The sequence below is a fragment of the Ornithodoros turicata genome, unplaced genomic scaffold, assembly GCF_037126465.1.
Source record: "Ornithodoros turicata isolate Travis unplaced genomic scaffold, ASM3712646v1 Chromosome44, whole genome shotgun sequence".
In the NCBI taxonomy this organism is placed as follows: Eukaryota; Metazoa; Arthropoda; class Arachnida; order Ixodida; family Argasidae; genus Ornithodoros; species Ornithodoros turicata.
Genome location: NW_026999374.1, coordinates 847,130 through 866,244, shown reverse-complemented (window position 1 = coordinate 866,244; position 19,115 = coordinate 847,130).

Sequence of the window (19,115 nt, the reverse complement as noted above, 5' to 3'; positions counted from 1 at the left end):
AAAAGCACACGCATGCACGCACAGAGGACAACGCATTAAACACACGGAGCGCTCTGGAATAATCGTAGCGTTACCGCACATCGCTACGAAGCTCAACGTCTAACCCAAGACGACAGCAACAAGATATTAGCGAAGAGTAAAAATTGCAACACTACTGAACAAGTCTAGACATGCGACATCGCATACAAAACACTGGTGATCGGGGAAAAGGCCTAAGCCTGCGGCGGATCATCATAGAGCATACACAACTTCATTTTTCTATTTTGCGTAAACTAAACGCGGTCTGCTTGGAAAACGACGTACAAATTTTCTTAGGGAGCAGAGAAATATAGAAATTTGTGCTCCGTGCTCAGATACCAACATTTCTGCTCAAAAACCTGCAAAATTAAGCACTGCTTACTTCGTCAAGATATCGAACACCCAACAAAATCAAACAAACAACCCCACTTCCACTGGTAGAACACTATTCAGCTTTTACGCAGGAGGCTTTCTTCTACATAAAAAGTAGAGAAAATAAGAAAAGAGCAGCGAAATATTACACGCACTTTTGCTCACATAGCTATAAGAGAAAAAAATAAATAAAATAACGACGCACACGCTAATAAACTGTGACAAAGACACCCATTTCTGCTATCAGATAATTATTGCATAATGCTAAATACTCATTTCCATTGGCCCTGCGTGAAGAAAGCACAGGACAGGGATACACAATCTATCTTAAGCGAGCACGGAAAGTCACTTCTACTCGAACAGCTTAATACCATAAAGTCTGAATTTTTGCAAAGAAAATAAAGCTTGAACAACGCTACGAAGGTGACAGACACATACTAACAAACAAACAAACACTTCTTCGAGTCTGTATTATGTTTTTAAAAATAACGAAAGCACACACAAAAAATCAAATCGGCTAGGTAGCCTACCAGACGTTGTGCCTTAAAGTTGGCTGCACGCAATGCGCGGAAGCATGCTGTGAAGCCAACTTGCGGTTTTGCTGGATGCACATGAAGTCCGATTCCAATTGGAAATCGCGCTAAGGACGTGCCAAACGTGGAATTTTCGCAAAATTAATCCCAATACCTGGAATTCTGTTCATTTTAGCGGGAATGCTGGCGCTTGTGCTCCATTATTCGAAATTTTCGAATATTCGAATTTCTCGCTTATTAAATTTTCGAATACGAATAGGGTTCGAATATCAACAATATTCGAACAATATTCGAAATTTCGAATATTCGCACACCTCTAGTGAATACTGACACTCAACGATATATAACAAAAAACAAACAAATTCCATTCTCATGAACTCTCCTCTGCCGAGCGGCTTTCTCCTGCTCTACCTGGATGCTGACTTTTCCCCCCCTCACCTACATTCTGAGTAAAAGCAGTGACAGAAGAAAAGAACCGCGAAAAATTACACGCATTTGTGTCACAGGACAGGGATACACAAATTTCCTTAAGTGAGCAGGGAAAAGGCTTAAGTCGTACCGCTCAGGAATAATCGGAGAATCACCGCTTATCGCTACGCGGCTAGCACTTGAACAGCGCTACGAACGTGACAGATACATACTAACAAACAAACAAACAACAGCAGGACCAGCGTCGGGCACTCATAAAATACCCTGCCCAAAACAAAGACTTCGCCAGGTTCGCGAGGCAATTCCATCAAAAACGCTCGTCCTATCCTACAGATAGCAATGCAAACGCGACTGCCCTTATTTTTTAAACCACTATTTCACGCAATAGTACATAAATGTATCACTCGTGTCACACGAAAAGGCAAACACTTACTTGTCAAATGGGGTCCCAGCGCGTGCGCGCGCGCACACACACACTAACATTTTCACACTCACAAACACAAAGTCTATTTTCACAACCACATAAATCCATATTATTCCTGAGGTCAATAATTATCCTACCATCGCCAAAAGACGGTACAGACATGTATGCTTACGCAAGACAATCGATCCTCGTTCCGGATGTAATAGGATATCGCCACTCGGCCGGCGCGAACCAATAAAGAAAGAAAGGAATGCATGTTCGCTACGAAGAAAACGGTGCCGTGCTGCCGGGCGCACTGTTTTATCACTTAAACAGCAACAGAGCTGACATCGTAGTACCCTCGCGATAAATCTTTTATTCCAGCGCCTGCAGAATGTATTCAGAAAAGGCTTCGGGTGTGTAAGGTCAGCCCAAGGCGTGTTGATGGGAGCGCGCTGCTCTGTTGGGTACCCAAGCTTGCAGCCAGCGATGCTGGAATGATTATTTGATTTTATTTTATTTTGAGTCATTATCGGCTCACCTATTTAGTGAAGACCTATGAACACGGTTTGGTTTAAAAATGATGAGAGCTACAGTGTGTAGCGAATGATGTTCACATTTACGCGTCTGTATAATGATCGCTGCGTAGAAGCACGGCACCGTTTTCTTCGTAGTGAACATGCATTCATTTCTTTCTTTATTGGTTCGCGCCGGCCGAGTGGCGATATCCTATTACATCCGGAACGAGGATCGATTGTCTTGCGTAAGCATACATGTCTGTACCGTCTTTTGGCGATGGTAGGATAATTATTGACCTCAGGAATAATATGGATTTATGTGGTTGTGAAAATAGACTTTGTGTTTGTGAGTGTGAAAATGTTAGTGTGTGTGTGCGCGCGCGCACGCGCTGGGACCCCACTTGACAAGTAAGTGTTTGCCTTTTCGTGTGACACGAGTGATACATTTATGTACTATTGCGTGAAATAGTGGTTTAAAAAATAAGGGCAGTCGCGTTTGCATTGCTATCTGTAGGATAGGACGAGCGTTTTTGATGGAATTGCCTCGCGAACCTGGCGAAGTCTTTGTTTTGGGCAGGGTATTTTATGAGTGCCCGACGCTGGTCCTGCTGTTGTTTGTTTGTTTGTTAGTATGTATCTGTCACGTTCGTAGCGCTGTTCAAGTGCTAGCCGCGTAGCGATAAGCGGTGATTCTCCGATTATTCCTGAGCGGTACGACTTAAGCCTTTTCCCTGCTCACTTAAGGAAATTTGTGTATCCCTGTCCTGTGACACAAATGCGTGTAATTTTTCGCGGTTCTTTTCTTCTGTCACTGCTTTTACTCAGAATGTAGGTGAGGGGGGGAAAAGTCAGCATCCAGGTAGAGCAGGAGAAAGCCGCTCGGCAGAGGAGAGTTCATGAGAATGGAATTTGTTTGTTTTTTGTTATATATCGTTGAGTGTCAGTATTCACTAGAGGTGTGCGAATATTCGAAATTTCGAATATTGTTCGAATATTGTTGATATTCGAACCCTATTCGTATTCGAAAATTTAATAAGCGAGAAATTCGAATATTCGAAAATTTCGAATAATGGAGCACAAGCGCCAGCATTCCCGCTAAAATGAACAGAATTCCAGGTATTGGGATTAATTTTGCGAAAATTCCACGTTTGGCACGTCCTCAGCGCGATTTCCAATTGGAATCGGACTTCATGTGCATCCAGCAAAACCGCAAGTTGGCTTCACAGCATGCTTCCGCGCATTGCGTGCAGCCAACTTTAAGGCACAACGTCTGGTAGGCTACCTAGCCGATTTGATTTTTTGTGTGTGCTTTCGTTATTTTTAAAAACATAATACAGACTCGAAGAAGTGTTTGTTTGTTTGTTAGTATGTGTCTGTCACCTTCGTAGCGTTGTTCAAGCTTTATTTTCTTTGCAAAAATTCAGACTTTATGGTATTAAGCTGTTCGAGTAGAAGTGACTTTCCGTGCTCGCTTAAGATAGATTGTGTATCCCTGTCCTGTGCTTTCTTCACGCAGGGCCAATGGAAATGAGTATTTAGCATTATGCAATAATTATCTGATAGCAGAAATGGGTGTCTTTGTCACAGTTTATTAGCGTGTGCGTCGTTATTTTATTTATTTTTTTCTCTTATAGCTATGTGAGCAAAAGTGCGTGTAATATTTCGCTGCTCTTTTCTTATTTTCTCTACTTTTTATGTAGAAGAAAGCCTCCTGCGTAAAAGCTGAATAGTGTTCTACCAGTGGAAGTGGGGTTGTTTGTTTGATTTTGTTGGGTGTTCGATATCTTGACGAAGTAAGCAGTGCTTAATTTTGCAGGTTTTTGAGCAGAAATGTTGGTATCTGAGCACGGAGCACAAATTTCTATATTTCTCTGCTCCCTAAGAAAATTTGTACGTCGTTTTCCAAGCAGACCGCGTTTAGTTTACGCAAAATAGAAAAATGAAGTTGTGTATGCTCTATGATGATCCGCCGCAGGCTTAGGCCTTTTCCCCGATCACCAGTGTTTTGTATGCGATGTCGCATGTCTAGACTTGTTCAGTAGTGTTGCAATTTTTACTCTTCGCTAATATCTTGTTGCTGTCGTCTTGGGTTAGACGTTGAGCTTCGTAGCGATGTGCGGTAACGCTACGATTATTCCAGAGCGCTCCGTGTGTTTAATGCGTTGTCCTCTGTGCGTGCATGCGTGTGCTTTTTCCCCTGATTTGTGACGTCATCGTGGCATGTCTGGACTTGTTTAGCAGTGTTGCAGTTCTTCCCGCCGCTAGTATGTTGTTGGTGTCATGTTGTGCTAGCCGCGTGGCGATGTGTGGTGACCTGAGGTCTTAAGCCTTTTCCCTGCTCACCTAAGGAAATTTGTGTATCCCTGTCCTGTGCTTTCTTTACGCAAGGGTAATGCGACTGTGTATGTGGCATTATGCAATAATTATCTGGTGGCAGAAATAGGTGTCTTTTTCTCAGTGTATTGGCATGCGCTACGGTTTCTTGCAGTTACAGCTATTGGAGCACACATGCGTGTAATTTTTCGCGGTTCTTTTCTCCTTTCACGGCTTTTACTCAGAATGTAGATGAGGGGAAACAGTCAGCATCCAGGTAGAGCAGGAGAAAGCCGCTCGGCAGAGGAGAGAGTTCATGAGAATGGAATTTGTTTGTTTTTTGTTATATGTTGAGTGTTAGTATTCGCTTTCCTCGATATGTTGAGGAAGTCAGCCGTTATAGGTATTTGTGCAGAAATGCTGGTATCTGAGCGTGTGGAGTAGAAATTCCTATAAAGCACCTCTCCTTGTGCATTCCTGAGCTGCTGTGTGCGCGCGCGTGCTTCTTTTTCCTGGTTTGCGACGTCATGATGGCATGTTGGGGCTTGTTTAGCAGTGTTGCAATTTTACCCGCCGCTATTATCTTGTTGTTGTTATCTTGTGTTAGCCGCGTAGCGATGTCCAGTGACTCTGCTATTATTCCTGATGTCTTAAGCCTTTTCCCTGCTCACCTAAGGAAATTTGTGTATCCCTGTCCTGTGCCTTCTTTGCGACAATGCGTCTGTGTATGTGGCACTATCAGATACCAGACATGAGTGTCTTTTTCTTGGTTTATTGGCATATGCTTCAGGTTTTTTAAGTCAAGCACAAGTGCGCGCAATTTTTCGCTGCTCTCTTCCTCAGATCACCGATTTTACGAAGAAGACAGTCGCATGGTACAGCTGAGAAGAGGGTTTCTCTGATTGTTTGTTTGATTTTGTTGGGTGTTCGACATGTTGAGGAAGTCAGCTGTTAAAGGTTTCCGTAAAGAAATGCCTGCATCTGAGCGCAGGATAGGAATTCCTGAAGCACGGCATCCTCAGTGTAAATTAATTATTTTGGATGTGAGTCTGCTTCCCTGCATGACAAGGCTGAAATGGGAAGAGAGAAAAAAATTGGAGCGCTTCATTAATAGCGATCCAAGTAATAGGGCAATTATAGTTTCCATAGAAAGTAGAATTTTAATGGACTCCTAAAATTATAGTTTTGTAGTAGTATTTCTAAACTGCAATGCAATAATCATTAATATAGTATACGAATGCTATCGTGTTCCCGTAAAGGCGTTCTGTCTTGTGCTTTGGAATGCGCGAATAGAACTTTGCTCCCAGGCTTCCCCGCCTTTATGCTCGCAATGCGCGAATGGAACTTTGCCCACTCGGCTTCCGCGCCTTTTTTGCTCGCAGGTGTAGCCTCAGACAACGAATGTGTGAGCATAGAAAGGGTCATGTATTACATAAGCCTGGAGGTGATGTTGAGTGGTTTCACTTATTATTATTTTAAAAGAGCAGTGGTAGTTTACTGTAATTCTAATGACCATGATGAGCCTTTGGGGTGAAAATCGTTAATATGTAGGGTGCTTTTTTGTTGAATTTTAATGAGAGAATGAATGTCATTAAGAGTAGGACAAAGGAAATAATCTTGCGATTCAATAAATAATAGGAGTCTTTGCCGGTGTCTTCTTCAGACAGGATGTGATGACGTCACACAGTCTGTAGCAATGCATTGACCGTTACTGGAAAAAAGTGTGGCAATAGAAAAATAGTGTGTATTGTCCTGGGCACATTTATGATGAGCACTGTTTTTGAATAAGAGGAGTGCGTGTGCTTAGAAATAGTTTGATGCTGGTTTCCTTCTTTGTTTCTTTTCGCTTTTTCCCCCCTTGTCTGAGAAACATGTGCTGACATGCCTGGGCTTGTTCTGACATGCTTTCCTTCTACATGTAGTTTTTTTTCTTTTTGTACAAGGCATATTCTTGACCATAGTGCTGCCTTGAATGGGAGTAGAGCTATTCTTAATAATTTTGCGATTCATTTAGTTCAGAGAGTAACCGCGAGGGGGACAGGTGTGTGACTTTATGTCTTGCTGAACCTTTTTTTTTTTTTTTCCTGTACAGTAAGACTTTGGGAATGAAATGCTACAATCTCCTCTTGTCTATGGTGTTTTTCTGCAATAGTTCCCTACGCAATCATTATAGTAGAATAAAGGAAATATTCTAGGGATAGTGATTCAATAAATAACAGGTGCCCTGTCTAGAGCGTACGCGTCCTTGAGCCACGCAGGTGCATGATGACGTCATACTGTGGCTTCATTGTAGATTGACCAAAGGAGCATTAGTGGAAAAAAACAGGGTAGCCCTGAGACAATAGGATGACGTCACGACCAATGAGAACGGCCTGCAGGGGGCGCAAGGATTCACTTCTCTCTTGGACACTGACGGGTCTCGACACGCAAATTCTGCTCCTGGCGTTGGCCGTCAGTGGAAGAGCGTAGCTTCGGTGGGGTTCTGTCTGCCTCTGATGGGGTGGAGATGTGTGGTTCGTCACTGGTGAATGGTGTTCGACGATGCAGGTGGATTTTGTGACGAGCGGATTTACAATGAGGGAATGCTGTGAACGGGAAAAATGATGGTGAGTGTCTTTTTCACTCTGTTCAAGTGTTTGTTTGTTTTCCTCTGTTGCCCAGCAGTCGTACGATTTGTCCTGACGTGTTCTGACATGCCCCGATATGCATGCTTTCCTGTGTTGACGCTTAGTATTTTTTTCTCTTTTGACAAGGAACATTGTTGTCTTGACGATAGTGCTGCCCTGAGTTCTGCGCTCCTGTTTACCCGTACTCTGTGTTGATTTGTTGAGTACCTAGTCCTCTTATTTGCCGTTGATGGAGTTACGTGTTAGGATATTTTGTTCTTTTGCAAGTCTCATTTAGTAAGACTCTGGAATTCCTTCGATCAGCTTTCATGCATGGTGCTCTTCTGCAATAGTTTCCTATGCAATCGTTATAGAAGAATAAATGAAATAATCTTGGGATAGTGATTCAATAAATAATAGGTCCCCTGTCTAGAGCGCACGCGTCCTTGAGCCACGCAGGTGCATGATGACGTCATACCGTGGCTTCACTGCAGATTGACCAAAGGAGCATTAGTGGAAAAAAACAGTGTAGCCCTGAGACAATAGGATGATGTCCGGACCAATGAGAACGGCCAGCAGGGGGCGCAGGAATGCTCTTCTCACTTAGCCTCACGACCAATGAGCAACAAGAGAAGAGGGCGCAGGGATGCTCTTCTCTCTTAGCCTCTCGCAGGTGGCGGTAGGAGCGCGCAGAGGGCGCTACGAGCGCGCGCATGCGTAGCACCCGTAGAGTGGCGCTTACGTCAGTCCACCTCTGGCTCTCGTTGGGAGAAGACGTGCGGTCGTTCGCTCCGTCGTCACTTGATCCCTGGCTGTCGACGAGAGCAGTCGCATCGGTCTGCGCTCCTACTGTGGTGAGGTGATTTGTTGTGTAACTAATGCTTTCGCCAACTTTGTTCCCGCTTTGTTTGCGATTTTCGTGCCCGTGCACGTTGGGTGCTGGTTGCTGTTGTCCGGGCATTCCCGCCATTTTCTATCATCTTCTGCCTTGGGACCGGGAGTAGCGCTGGCGTGATTCTTAATAATTTTGTTGTGAGATTAGTTGAGAAAGTAACCCCTAGGGGGTGCAGCTGTGGGGCTTTATACAGGAGAAAAAAACCATTACGAGTCAGTTTCTGCCTGCCTCTCGGATGGAGCAGTCGCATGGTTCTGCGCTCCTGTTCTGGTGGGCTCATTTGTTGTGTAACTAATTCTTTTTGTTGTTAGCTATTGATGGTTTGCATACTCTTGCTTTCCCAGCCTCTGTATTACGAGTGTTTTTCTCCTTGCATGTCCAGAGCTGTCCTAACCTGCCCAGACATGTCATGATGACGTCACAGCTGACGTCACAGGATGTCCGGAACTCGTGCTGCGATGCTTTGCAAGCTGGTTCTGTGCTCCGTCGCCCAGCGACGGTCAGCGCCCGTTCCGGACCGCTTTCTACAAGATGACGTCGCTGATCTTCAACGATACTCCTTCTCTCCACTCTATCTCTATCTATTTTTTTATTTTTATCAGCTCAAGTAGCCGGAAACTCACACAGTGGTCTGGACGTGTCTTAGATGATCCCCAATTAGTGTAATGACTCCCTGGTGGGTCCTGATTAATGTGGGGGGTCCCAATTAGCTCTAATTGCTAATTAATGGCGTCCAGGCGAAGATGTGAGTTTCCGGATACTTGAGCTGATACATTACTACTGTTGTTGTTAACCTCAAGTCGTTTCTTATTGAAATATTGGCTGGGAAACGTGCTGTAGTACAATCCCCAGCGCTGCACTGCAGTGACGGTCTAGTTTCGGAATGCAAAACATAACGTAATTAAGAATCGAACGGCAGGACACCTGTGAAACACTGTTAGGATACATCAGTATACTGGCACCTTACAAAATTGTGTGATGACAAACAACGACAAATGCTTGCAGCGCAATAAATACTCACAATCTCTGTTGCCTCCCATTGTTTTCTATGGGTGCACACAGCACTTTAGGGCCCACCAACATGGCGGCCCGAAGGCACGCCTCTCCCCCACGAGCCCCTCTCCCATGCGCGATCCAGCCTTTATACATAGAGATCAGTGGTTAGCGCCATCCAACACCGTCGGCAGCAGCATTTCGCATCTCTATGCCGGGCCCTCAGTTGCGAAAAGTTTGAATACAAAAATGGGAAACAAAGCGCTGTTTATTTTGGTGCATGCTTTGATGCATTCAAAAGGTATAGGCTGTGAATGTGACACGGTGAATATCGAAGCGAAAAGTTGACTTTCTACTGATTGAAACCCTAGAGACTGGTTGAGTTTCTTGTCGTGTGCAAATGAAGCGCGAAACAACGAAACACTCTAACGGGCTCAGACGCGCAACCTAAAAAAGTTTCGAATCACATGAAGCCGGAGTCAGACAGGTGCTTATGCCCCGACAAGGTAAGGCTTAAACCGTCGACAAAAGTTTCAAAATTACGACACATAATAAAAAATGATCAATATAACGCTGTTTATATTGCGCTATGTTACGTTAGACGACGCTTTCTTGAGCATGCTACACGTGAAATTTCATGCGGATGTTTGTGACTGTGAGTTCTGGAATGTCTGGGAGGTTGTCAATGAAAAAAATGACTAAGAAGCAAGCGAGCTGGTGAAGATGATGCATAATGTAAAACCTCGAGACCAGGGAACACGAGACTTCGTGTTGTGTGTGTCCTTTGTCTGTCCCCTCGGAAGTTGTGTTCTTCTCTCAGGAGTCAAGGTCCCTTCGCAGCAATAATGCCTTTTCTCTTTCTTTCTGTCTCTCTCCTGTCCTGACTTGTTGTGTCCCATGTGATGCTCTACTGAATGTCACAATGCCGCCATGTGACACGACATTCTCATGTGACTTGACATTAGTGCGAGAGTGTGACAATTAAAAAGCGATAAAAAACCCTGCCGTTTGGCGGTATATTTTAAAAAGCGATAAAACCCCAGTGCAGGGGTGCTTCGTGTGTGTGTCGTCCGTCTGTATCTCCAGCACTGGGGTTTTATCGCTTTTAAATTGTGCCAGTTATCCAGCCACAGTAACAATGACGGCAACAACGGTTTTTTAAAAAGTTTGTTATTAATATACGGTATGTACCGAGTGACATCGGCTGGGCACGTTGGCGTCACCATTCCGCAAGTCGCCTTTATTCACGCAGTGTCGTAGTTCTTATAGGTTAAGTTAGTTTAGGTTTCGTTAGTGCAAGTTAGCTTGGTTTGCAACATGAGACAGTAATTGATGTTCCGAGGCTGGAACAACATCGAAAGGACAAATACATACAAAGCCTAAAGTGCCTAAGAAATTAACGATGAAAGGTGGATAAGCCACTGAAGAGGTTAGTCTGCTGTAGGACTCGAACCCAGGGCAAATCCAGAAGATGTCTGTTTTTTTATTTGTTTATGGTTTGAGTCCTGCAGCTGGCTAGCCTTTTCAGTGACCTGCATTTTTCATCGTTACTTTCCAAATCATGTAGCAAGTTAGTACATCTCTAGGTCATAGGTTCCGTTAGTTGAGGTAATTGAGTCTAGTTCCTCATATCATGGACTGTCCGGCGTACGTCTAGCCACAGCGGGTGTTGCAACATGCCCCACATGAGGAGGGTTCCATCTTTTTTGCTCATTTTCAAAATTGCTGTCAAGAGTGAACATATCGTCCCTCATCACTCCTGTGTCCCATAATAGCTGGGTCATTCCGTGCCAAACGTCCCAGACATTGCGCTCGACCATCCCCAATTTCTTTCAAATAAATTGTGGTTGATTGTTCCCATGCAGCCAATGTACTCGCAGCTTATTTTTGCAGCAAATTTTCTTTTCGCGCCATGGCCGCCTCTTGAAGATTGCGATTTTATATGTAACCTACCTGGCAAAAAAAAAAAAAAAATCTAACAAAATAGCTTTTGCGCGAATTCCAACCAAATCTTTTCTGAGTGAAGGCAAAGCATAATACTTTCGTGCCAAGACCAGTTGAAGGTTGATGGACACTTTTTATCGAGAGTTTATGGCCCGAGAAAACTGAAAAATTTCGGGAAATTTTGGAATTTTTTAGGGAACTCCGCAATGTTTTCAGAGCTAGTTAAACTGTTCAGCTCTGCAGTGTAGGAGGCATAGAACGTGTTAAAAATATTTTGCAGCGCGCAGACTCGGAAGAGTACGCAGAAAGAAATCACGAATTTCGGAAATATTGCTTTTTACCACATATTCAGCCGTCAATTGCGCACTGAGGTGGTCCCGATAAAAATATGAGACAAATTGCATTTCATAGTGTGCCCCTGAGTGCGGGGGTGGTCAAGTTCAAATTTTTTTTTTCGCTGCTAAAACAGAAAGTGTTTCAATGATACTGTGTAAAATAAATGTTCAAGGGGCACACAATCAAATGCAATTTGTCTCATATTTTTATCGGGACCACCTCAGTGCGCAATTGACGGCTGAATATGTGATAAAAAGCAATATTTCAGAAATTCATGATTTCTTTCTGCGTGCTCTTCCAAGTCTGCGCGCCTCAAGATATTTTTAACACGTTCTATGCCTACTACACTGCAGAGCTGAACAGTTTAAATAGCTCTGAAAATATTGCAGAGTTGCGTGGAAAAATCCAAAAGTTCCCAAAATTTTTCAGTTTTCTCGGGGCATAAACTCTCGATGAAAAGTGTCCATCAACCTTCAACTGGTCTTGGCACGAAAGTATTATGCTTTGTCTTCACTCAGAAGAGATTTGGTTGGAATTCGCGCAAAAGCTATTTTGTTAGAATTTTTTTTCGCTAGGTAGGTTACATATCAAATCGCAATCTTCAGTAGGCGGCCATGGCGCGAAAAGAAAATTTGTGGCAAAAATAAGCTGGGAGTACATTGGCTGCATGGGAACAATCAACCACAATTTATTTGAAAGAAATCGGGGATGGTCACGCACAATGTCTGGGATGTTTGGCATGGAATGACGCAGCTGTTTTTCTTTTAACCGGTGCAAGGACTAATTTTAATCGCCGATGATCCAGAGCACAGGAACATCAGTTCCCTGACAAGAACTTGAAGAACTATCCATGTGTGCCAGGATAGATGATATCCCCCTCAGCAACGTCATTTTCGCAGAGCTCATCCGAAGGCTTTTGTGGGTATTTGCAGTGTTCTTGCGTAATCCGCGGTACCTCCCCAAACACACGCGGCCTCATCTTCATGAAACTGCTGAAAACAACATGTTATGAACGCAACGCCAGACAACATGCTCATGAACCCAGGGTGGGTCAGGGACCAAGCAATTTTGTGGGGGGGGGGGGGGAGTCTAGCTCATTGAGAGATGCGGAGAGTAGGGTTCGGGAAGGTTCCTCTAAGAGTTACCACGGTGCAAAAGTGCCGAGTTAAGTTCCAACTTACCAAAAAAAAAGAACTTGGTTAGAGTAATTGCAGTAAAACGAGTTACGTCGAACAGTGAGTATCATATTCCTTCAGAAGGGGAAACGTCTAAGCAAGTTCCGCCAAGAACTTCTCACTGACAGCTCTCACATCTCAACTGGGAACCCATTCGGACGTAGTCGACCCTCTGAGGAACAGTGAGTCGCAGCTTCCATCAGTACCCCGTTAATGGCAGTGATGGCCAGTAGTTAACAACATGTAGGTAAACTACCTGATTGTAGTTAAAAAGTAGTTATCAACTACTTGCAGAAATGTAGTGTGCAGTCCGATTTCTGCACTCGTCCTGTCTACTTCTACCCCGTCCTTGTCTTCTTGCTACTATCGTCATCATGAACTTATACCAACTACCCCGGATTGTTCCTATTGTAGTGTGCAACTACTAGTTAAACTACTATTTTGAGTAGTTAACTACGGTAGTTAGGTTACTGAAAGTGCCAACTACTTCCGATTTAGCCGCAAGCTTTACGGCACTATTGTGCTTCCGACTTTTACCTCGAGCTACTTGTTTGATGAGAATGGAGGTGCAGAGCAATTGTGTCGTGCATGTGTACTAAATCTTCACTTTTAATGCTTGTCTAGTGAATCCTCATTTGCTGTGAAGTAATTCTGCAACTTAGTTTGTACGTAGGCACAGAAAGAATCCCGCCACAGCCTTTGTATTTGACGATCGTAGCAATGGCTTGAGCCAAAGTTTATCATTCCTCGTGATTCATAGTTAGGTGTGCAAGAAACCAAGGGATTGCAGTTCATGGACAATGTTAAGTAGTTATAGATGTAGTTAAGCTACGTTGTAGTAGTTAAAAAAAGTAGTTAACTACTCCTCTGAAAAGTAGTTGAACTACTAGTAGTACTGTAGAAGTAGTTAGTGGCCATCACTGGTTGGTGGTTTTCATGTTCTGTGAGTGTACGAAAACCGTCGCTGTATTTGTTTAAATCCCTGACTCAATTTTCTCTTTCCTGTAATTTATACGGGATAAGGAGGAAGCAAGAGGTACTTGTGTCTACGAGCCATCACCTGCCAGCCTCTTTGGAATCACGACTCCAAGAAATGCAGCTCTCCCAGGTGTTCAGCGGTCAGCCCGTGAGGGTGAAATCAGAACCACCTGATGTAGCATCATGCCTACCAGAAGAGGGCCAGGTACATCAACAGCACTGCAAAGAGTATCCATCAGGGGGTGATGCATATTTATTTATTTATTTATTATTTATTTATTTATTTATTTCAAAAAACCCCAAGGGTCCGGAGGACATTACATGGGGGGTGGGAACATTATATTGGAACACATCATGGAACATTGAGAATGGAAACAGTAATAACAGAAATAAACAGAAAACAGAAATAAGGAAACAAAATAACAACAACATCTTGGAATAACAGGATAAGAACAATACAAGTAAGTATACAAAGCGATAAACTCAGCAATACAACAGAACGAACACTAGTATTGAAGATGAAGAAAGTGAGAGAGGGAGTTACGGAAAACTGTATGGTCGTCAATGGTAGCGATTGATGATGGGAGGTTGTTCCACTCAATGGTAGTTGTGCAAAAAAACGATTTGGAGAACGCGTTAGTAATACAGAGGAACCGAGTAACCTTGTTAGTGTGATCAAAGCGAGGAAAAATGACACTCGAGCGTGTGATGGGTGATTGTCGAGCAGGCAAGGTGAAAAAAAATCTATGGTAGAGGGTTAACTTGGCGAAGCGACGACGATGTTCGAGCGGTTCGAGGTTGAGACTTAGTTTTAACGCGGAAACAGAGGTAGTGAAAGAGTAATCGTTGACAATGAAGCGGGCAGCTCGATTTTGAATGGCTTCGATTGCATCACAGAGATAGTTTTGAGGAGGGTCCCATATTGCGGATGCGTATTCAAGCTTGCTTCGTACCAGAGTGGTGAAAGTTAGAAGCTTGAGATGGACAGGTGCCGATCTTAGGGTGCGTCTGACAAAGCCCAAGGAGCGAGAAGCATTGGCCACGATGTGATTAATGTGTTCATTCCAAGTTAAGTTGGAAGAGAGATGAACGCCAAGATATTTGTAGGAATCTGCTCTGGTTAATACTAAATCGCTAATTGTGTAGCAGAAGGGAGGGAGATAAGAAACACGTCGGCGAGAAAATGTCACGATGCAGCACTTAGATATATTCAGGGGCATTTGCCACTCATCACACCAGCACTGAATTAGGGCAAGGTCGGTTTGTAAGGATTGTTGGTCAGTAGGAGAGTTGATCTGCCTGTATACAACGCAATCATCGGCGAATAGTCTGATAGTGGAAGATATGCCTGAAGGAAGGTCATTAATATATATGAGGAATAGGAGGGGACCAAGAACTGAACCCTGAGGAACTCCCGAAAGGACAGGGACAGATGGAGATATGCGGTTATTACATGAGACTGCGAACGAGCGCTTATAAAGAAATTGAGTTAGCCAACGGACGACAAGCGGGTCGAGATTCAGGAGAGAGATTTTGTACATAAGCTTCGGGTGAGGCACCATATCAAAGGCTTTGCGGAAATCTAAGAAGACGGCGTCGGTCTGATGGTTGTTGTCAGCGTTTAAAAATATGTCATGAACGAAACAAGCTAGTTGAGTTTCACAAGAAAAGTATTTACGGAAACCATGCTGCAGCGGGTAGAAAAACACTTTTTCCTCAAGGAATTTGACTAAGTTTGAGAAGATTATGTGTTCAAGAATTTTGCATGCGATACAAGTTAGAGAAATGGGGCGGTAGTTATTAACGTACTGACTGTTACCGGATTTGAGAATGGGGACGACAATCGCTGTCTTCCAGTCCCGCGGCAACACGGATTCTTGAAGTGACTGTCTAAATATGCAACATAGCAGTTCGCTTGAAATCACTTTCGTGTTGTATAGTACTTTAGAGTTAATTGAGTCAGGACCAGAACTTGAGGACAGCTTGAGTGACTCAATGATCTTACAAATTCCGTGGGGGCTGATATCGATGGGCATCATGGGACAAGAAAGGTTCATGGAAGAAGGGATCACTGGTAATAAAACTTGTGAGCAACCGTCGTCCGTGTTAAAGACAGACGAAAAAAATGAAGCAAACTCGTTGGCACATAGATTGTCTGGGATGACCTCCCCGTTGGGGTAGGTTAGGCTAAAGGAGTGACATTTAGGCGGGGACAGAACTTTCCAAAATTGTTTAGGTTTGTTCACCAGGAGTGAAGGGAGGTCAAGGTTGAAGAACTTATGTTTCGCTTGTTTTGTCGCGCGCATGTACGCACGTGCACATTCATGAAATTTGGCCCATGATACATCATCGCCACGGCGCTTTGCGATCCTGAAAAATCTCTTTTTCTTGTTTAACAGTGTTTTGAGATTTTTCGTAAACCAGGGATTGTGGTCGTAGGATTTTATCTTTATTTTTGGAATGTAACGCTCAGTAAGGTGATTTATGTTGTCGCGAAAGAGGCACCAGTTTTCTTCGACGGAGCGTGGTGAAGCGTCGTGGAAGAAATTATCATACAGAGTAACGAGACCCTCGTTAATTGCTTGGAAGTTTGCACGACTGTAGTCGTAAATGGTTTTAGCAACGAATTTGCGGGTATTCGAACGTCTTGAGGATATATCGAAGAATATGTTCTTGTGGTCACTGAGACCATTGGTGACATGCAAGGAAGCAACGTGCTCGGGATGGGAAGTCAAGACCAAGTCGAGTGTTGCCTGGGAGACAGAACATACCCTGGTAGGGTTTGTGATAACCTGGGACAAGTTAAATGTGGAGCATAAGTCGACAAATTGAGCCTCTTGAGAACGCCCGGAAGGAATACACTGCTGAAGATCCCATTTAATCGTAGGATAGTTGAAGTCCCCCACGAGGAAGATACGACATGAAGTATGCTCCTGCGTTATGAGAGATAAGTCGTCGCGGAGATTTGAAAGAAATGATGGGTCATTCATGTCAGGTGGTCGATAACAAACGCCGAGAACGCAAGGGGGAAAGACGTTTAACAATTTAACCCAAATGATTTCGAAATTGTTAGGTGTGGGTAGAAGTGAAGGATACAAATAACATTTGGTGGCAAGAAGAACGCCTCCACCCCTTCTATCCCGACGATCTTTCCTAAAAATGGTGAAGCCAGGAAGAAACTTTGATAGTTCTTCATTGGAGACTGAGTCAGATAGCCAAGTTTCGGTAAGGGCAAGAATATCGGAAGAGCTGGAACGAATAATGGATTCAACCTGATCCAGCTTGGGTAGTAAGCTGCGAATGTTAGTGAACATTACAGATAGACATGAGGCAGATGATACAGTTGTGACGGGTTTGCTGTTACGTACAGGCATTAGCTATGGTATAGATTCCTTTACGGAATTCGTTGCAGTGTCGAAGTAGAAGGATTTGCGTCCCACTATCAGTTTATCATGGCGTAACTTAAAGGCTTCGTTTAGTGATTTCCCAAATTCGACAAGGCGGCGGCGGGCTAAACGGGTGGCAGCGCAAAAGTCCCCTGATATGCTTTGGTCACAACCTTTAAGCTTGAAACCTGACGATAGGACGCTCTCCTTTAACTTGTAGGAACAAAACTTAGCAACAATCGGCCTGGTTTTTCCACTCATGTATTTGCCTATTCTATGCACTCTTTCAAAATCAGCAGGCGAACATTGTATACCTAGTTTGTTGAGACAGAGGTCAATGACTTTGGACTCGCTCTCACTCCATGTCTCGGTAGGAGAATCTATAATACCATGTATAACAAGGTTAGATCTCCGCGATCTGTTCTCAAGGTCGTTTAGGCGATGATTGAAAGAAGTGATTTGGTCGGAGGAGGCATGGCAAAGGGATTGAACATTAGAGATTTCCGACTGGATACTCTCCTGTAAGCTAGACTGGGCACCTTTGATGGAGGTCAGATCGTTTTCTACAATACTCATTTTGTTCGATAACGAGGCCACGGCAGCATCAGTTTTGAGTTGGTTGGCTTGGAGTGCCTTAACGTCCAATACGAGCGTGGTGACCTTGGTGTCAAGAGAAGTTACTATGTCTAAGACTCGCGCCAGCTGATCCTCTTGCGCTTTCGTCATGGGCCCGGGGTTTAGCTCTACGTCACCGCTTAGAAATAGTAGGTCAAAGAGATGGAGAATACACTGAACACATCCGTTATCAAAGACACTGTGTGGGAAGGGCAGCAGCAGCAGACAAACATCATTGCTACGGTAACAATACGGGCCGAGATTGGTGCTTACCTGCAAGATAGCAACACAACCGTGAGACAACATACTCCAGCTGCTGCCACAGTTCCCACTGGCGAAAAAGTTCTGGAGAAGGCTTTTAAAAGGGGGTGTCGCTGATGTCGGTGAGACGTCACATGTCACATGATATGCAGACGCTAGAAGATTGATGGCTGACTCGTCGGGAACATAGGGCGAGAAACCGGAACTGTCTCCGAAAGAGACAGGGCACTCGCACGTGGAATCGGAGCAAGATTGTGAAGACCTGTAGATCCAAGGAACATCGTTGATAACGCTGGCTTGCGAACAAAGCAGCAACTGCAAGATAGCAACACAACCGTGAGACAACATACTCCAGCTGCTGCCACAGTTCCCACTGGCGAAAAAGTTCTGGAGAAGGCTTTTAAAAGGGGGTGTCGCTGATGTCGGTGAGACGTCACATGTCACATGATATGCAGACGCTAGAAGATTGATGGCTGACTCGTCGGGAACATAGGGCGAGAAACCGGAACTGTCTCCGAAAGAGACAGGGCACTCGCACGTGGAATCGGAGCAAGATTGTGAAGACCTGTAGATCCAAGGAACATCGTTGATAACGCTGGCTTGCGAACAAAGCAGCAACTGCAAGATAGCAACACAACCGTGAGACAACATACTCCAGCTGCTGCCACAGTTCCCACTGTATATCGTATATCGTAAAGTCCTGGTAAATTATACAGTCAAGTGGGGAATGCTTTATAGATAAAGTATGACTCTTTTGGGTTAAATGCCCCAAAACAAATTCGGGATGCAAAAAAAAAAAAATTGTCCGCTGTCACGGTTCCCACTGGTCCTTGAAACGCTTCATCGGTCTAGAATTTGAAAATGCAATTTTGAAGGTTTAGAAAACCCTGGATTTCGCACCCTTTTATTCTCGCGGAGCTGGTTGGGCAAATTCCACTTATCTGCGGTTTTGAACTATGCGTAGTTTCAAACTCGCAGGTGCTAGCACTTCTTGCAATAGGAATCTAATCTGACAATTCAAAATAAATTAATCAGCACGACGCTGCCATGTAGAAGAAAACCACACTGAAAACACACAGCCATGATTGGTGCACTCGTATTATACGTGTGCCACATCTCTGCACTCTACAGTAATAGCCGTTCCCAAACTGGATGATGGCACACTGCTCCACGTACCGTCCATAGCTTACTGCTTCTGTGTTCTGAAGATCGATGTGCTTACGGTAGACGCGATGCAGCAGGCCGCATACAGGCAACACCGCAGAGTGTGCTGCGAGCCCTGGGAGAAGTGCCCACTCCTCCCACTAGGGGATTCGCTTGTGGTGCCCCCTATAGGTGCT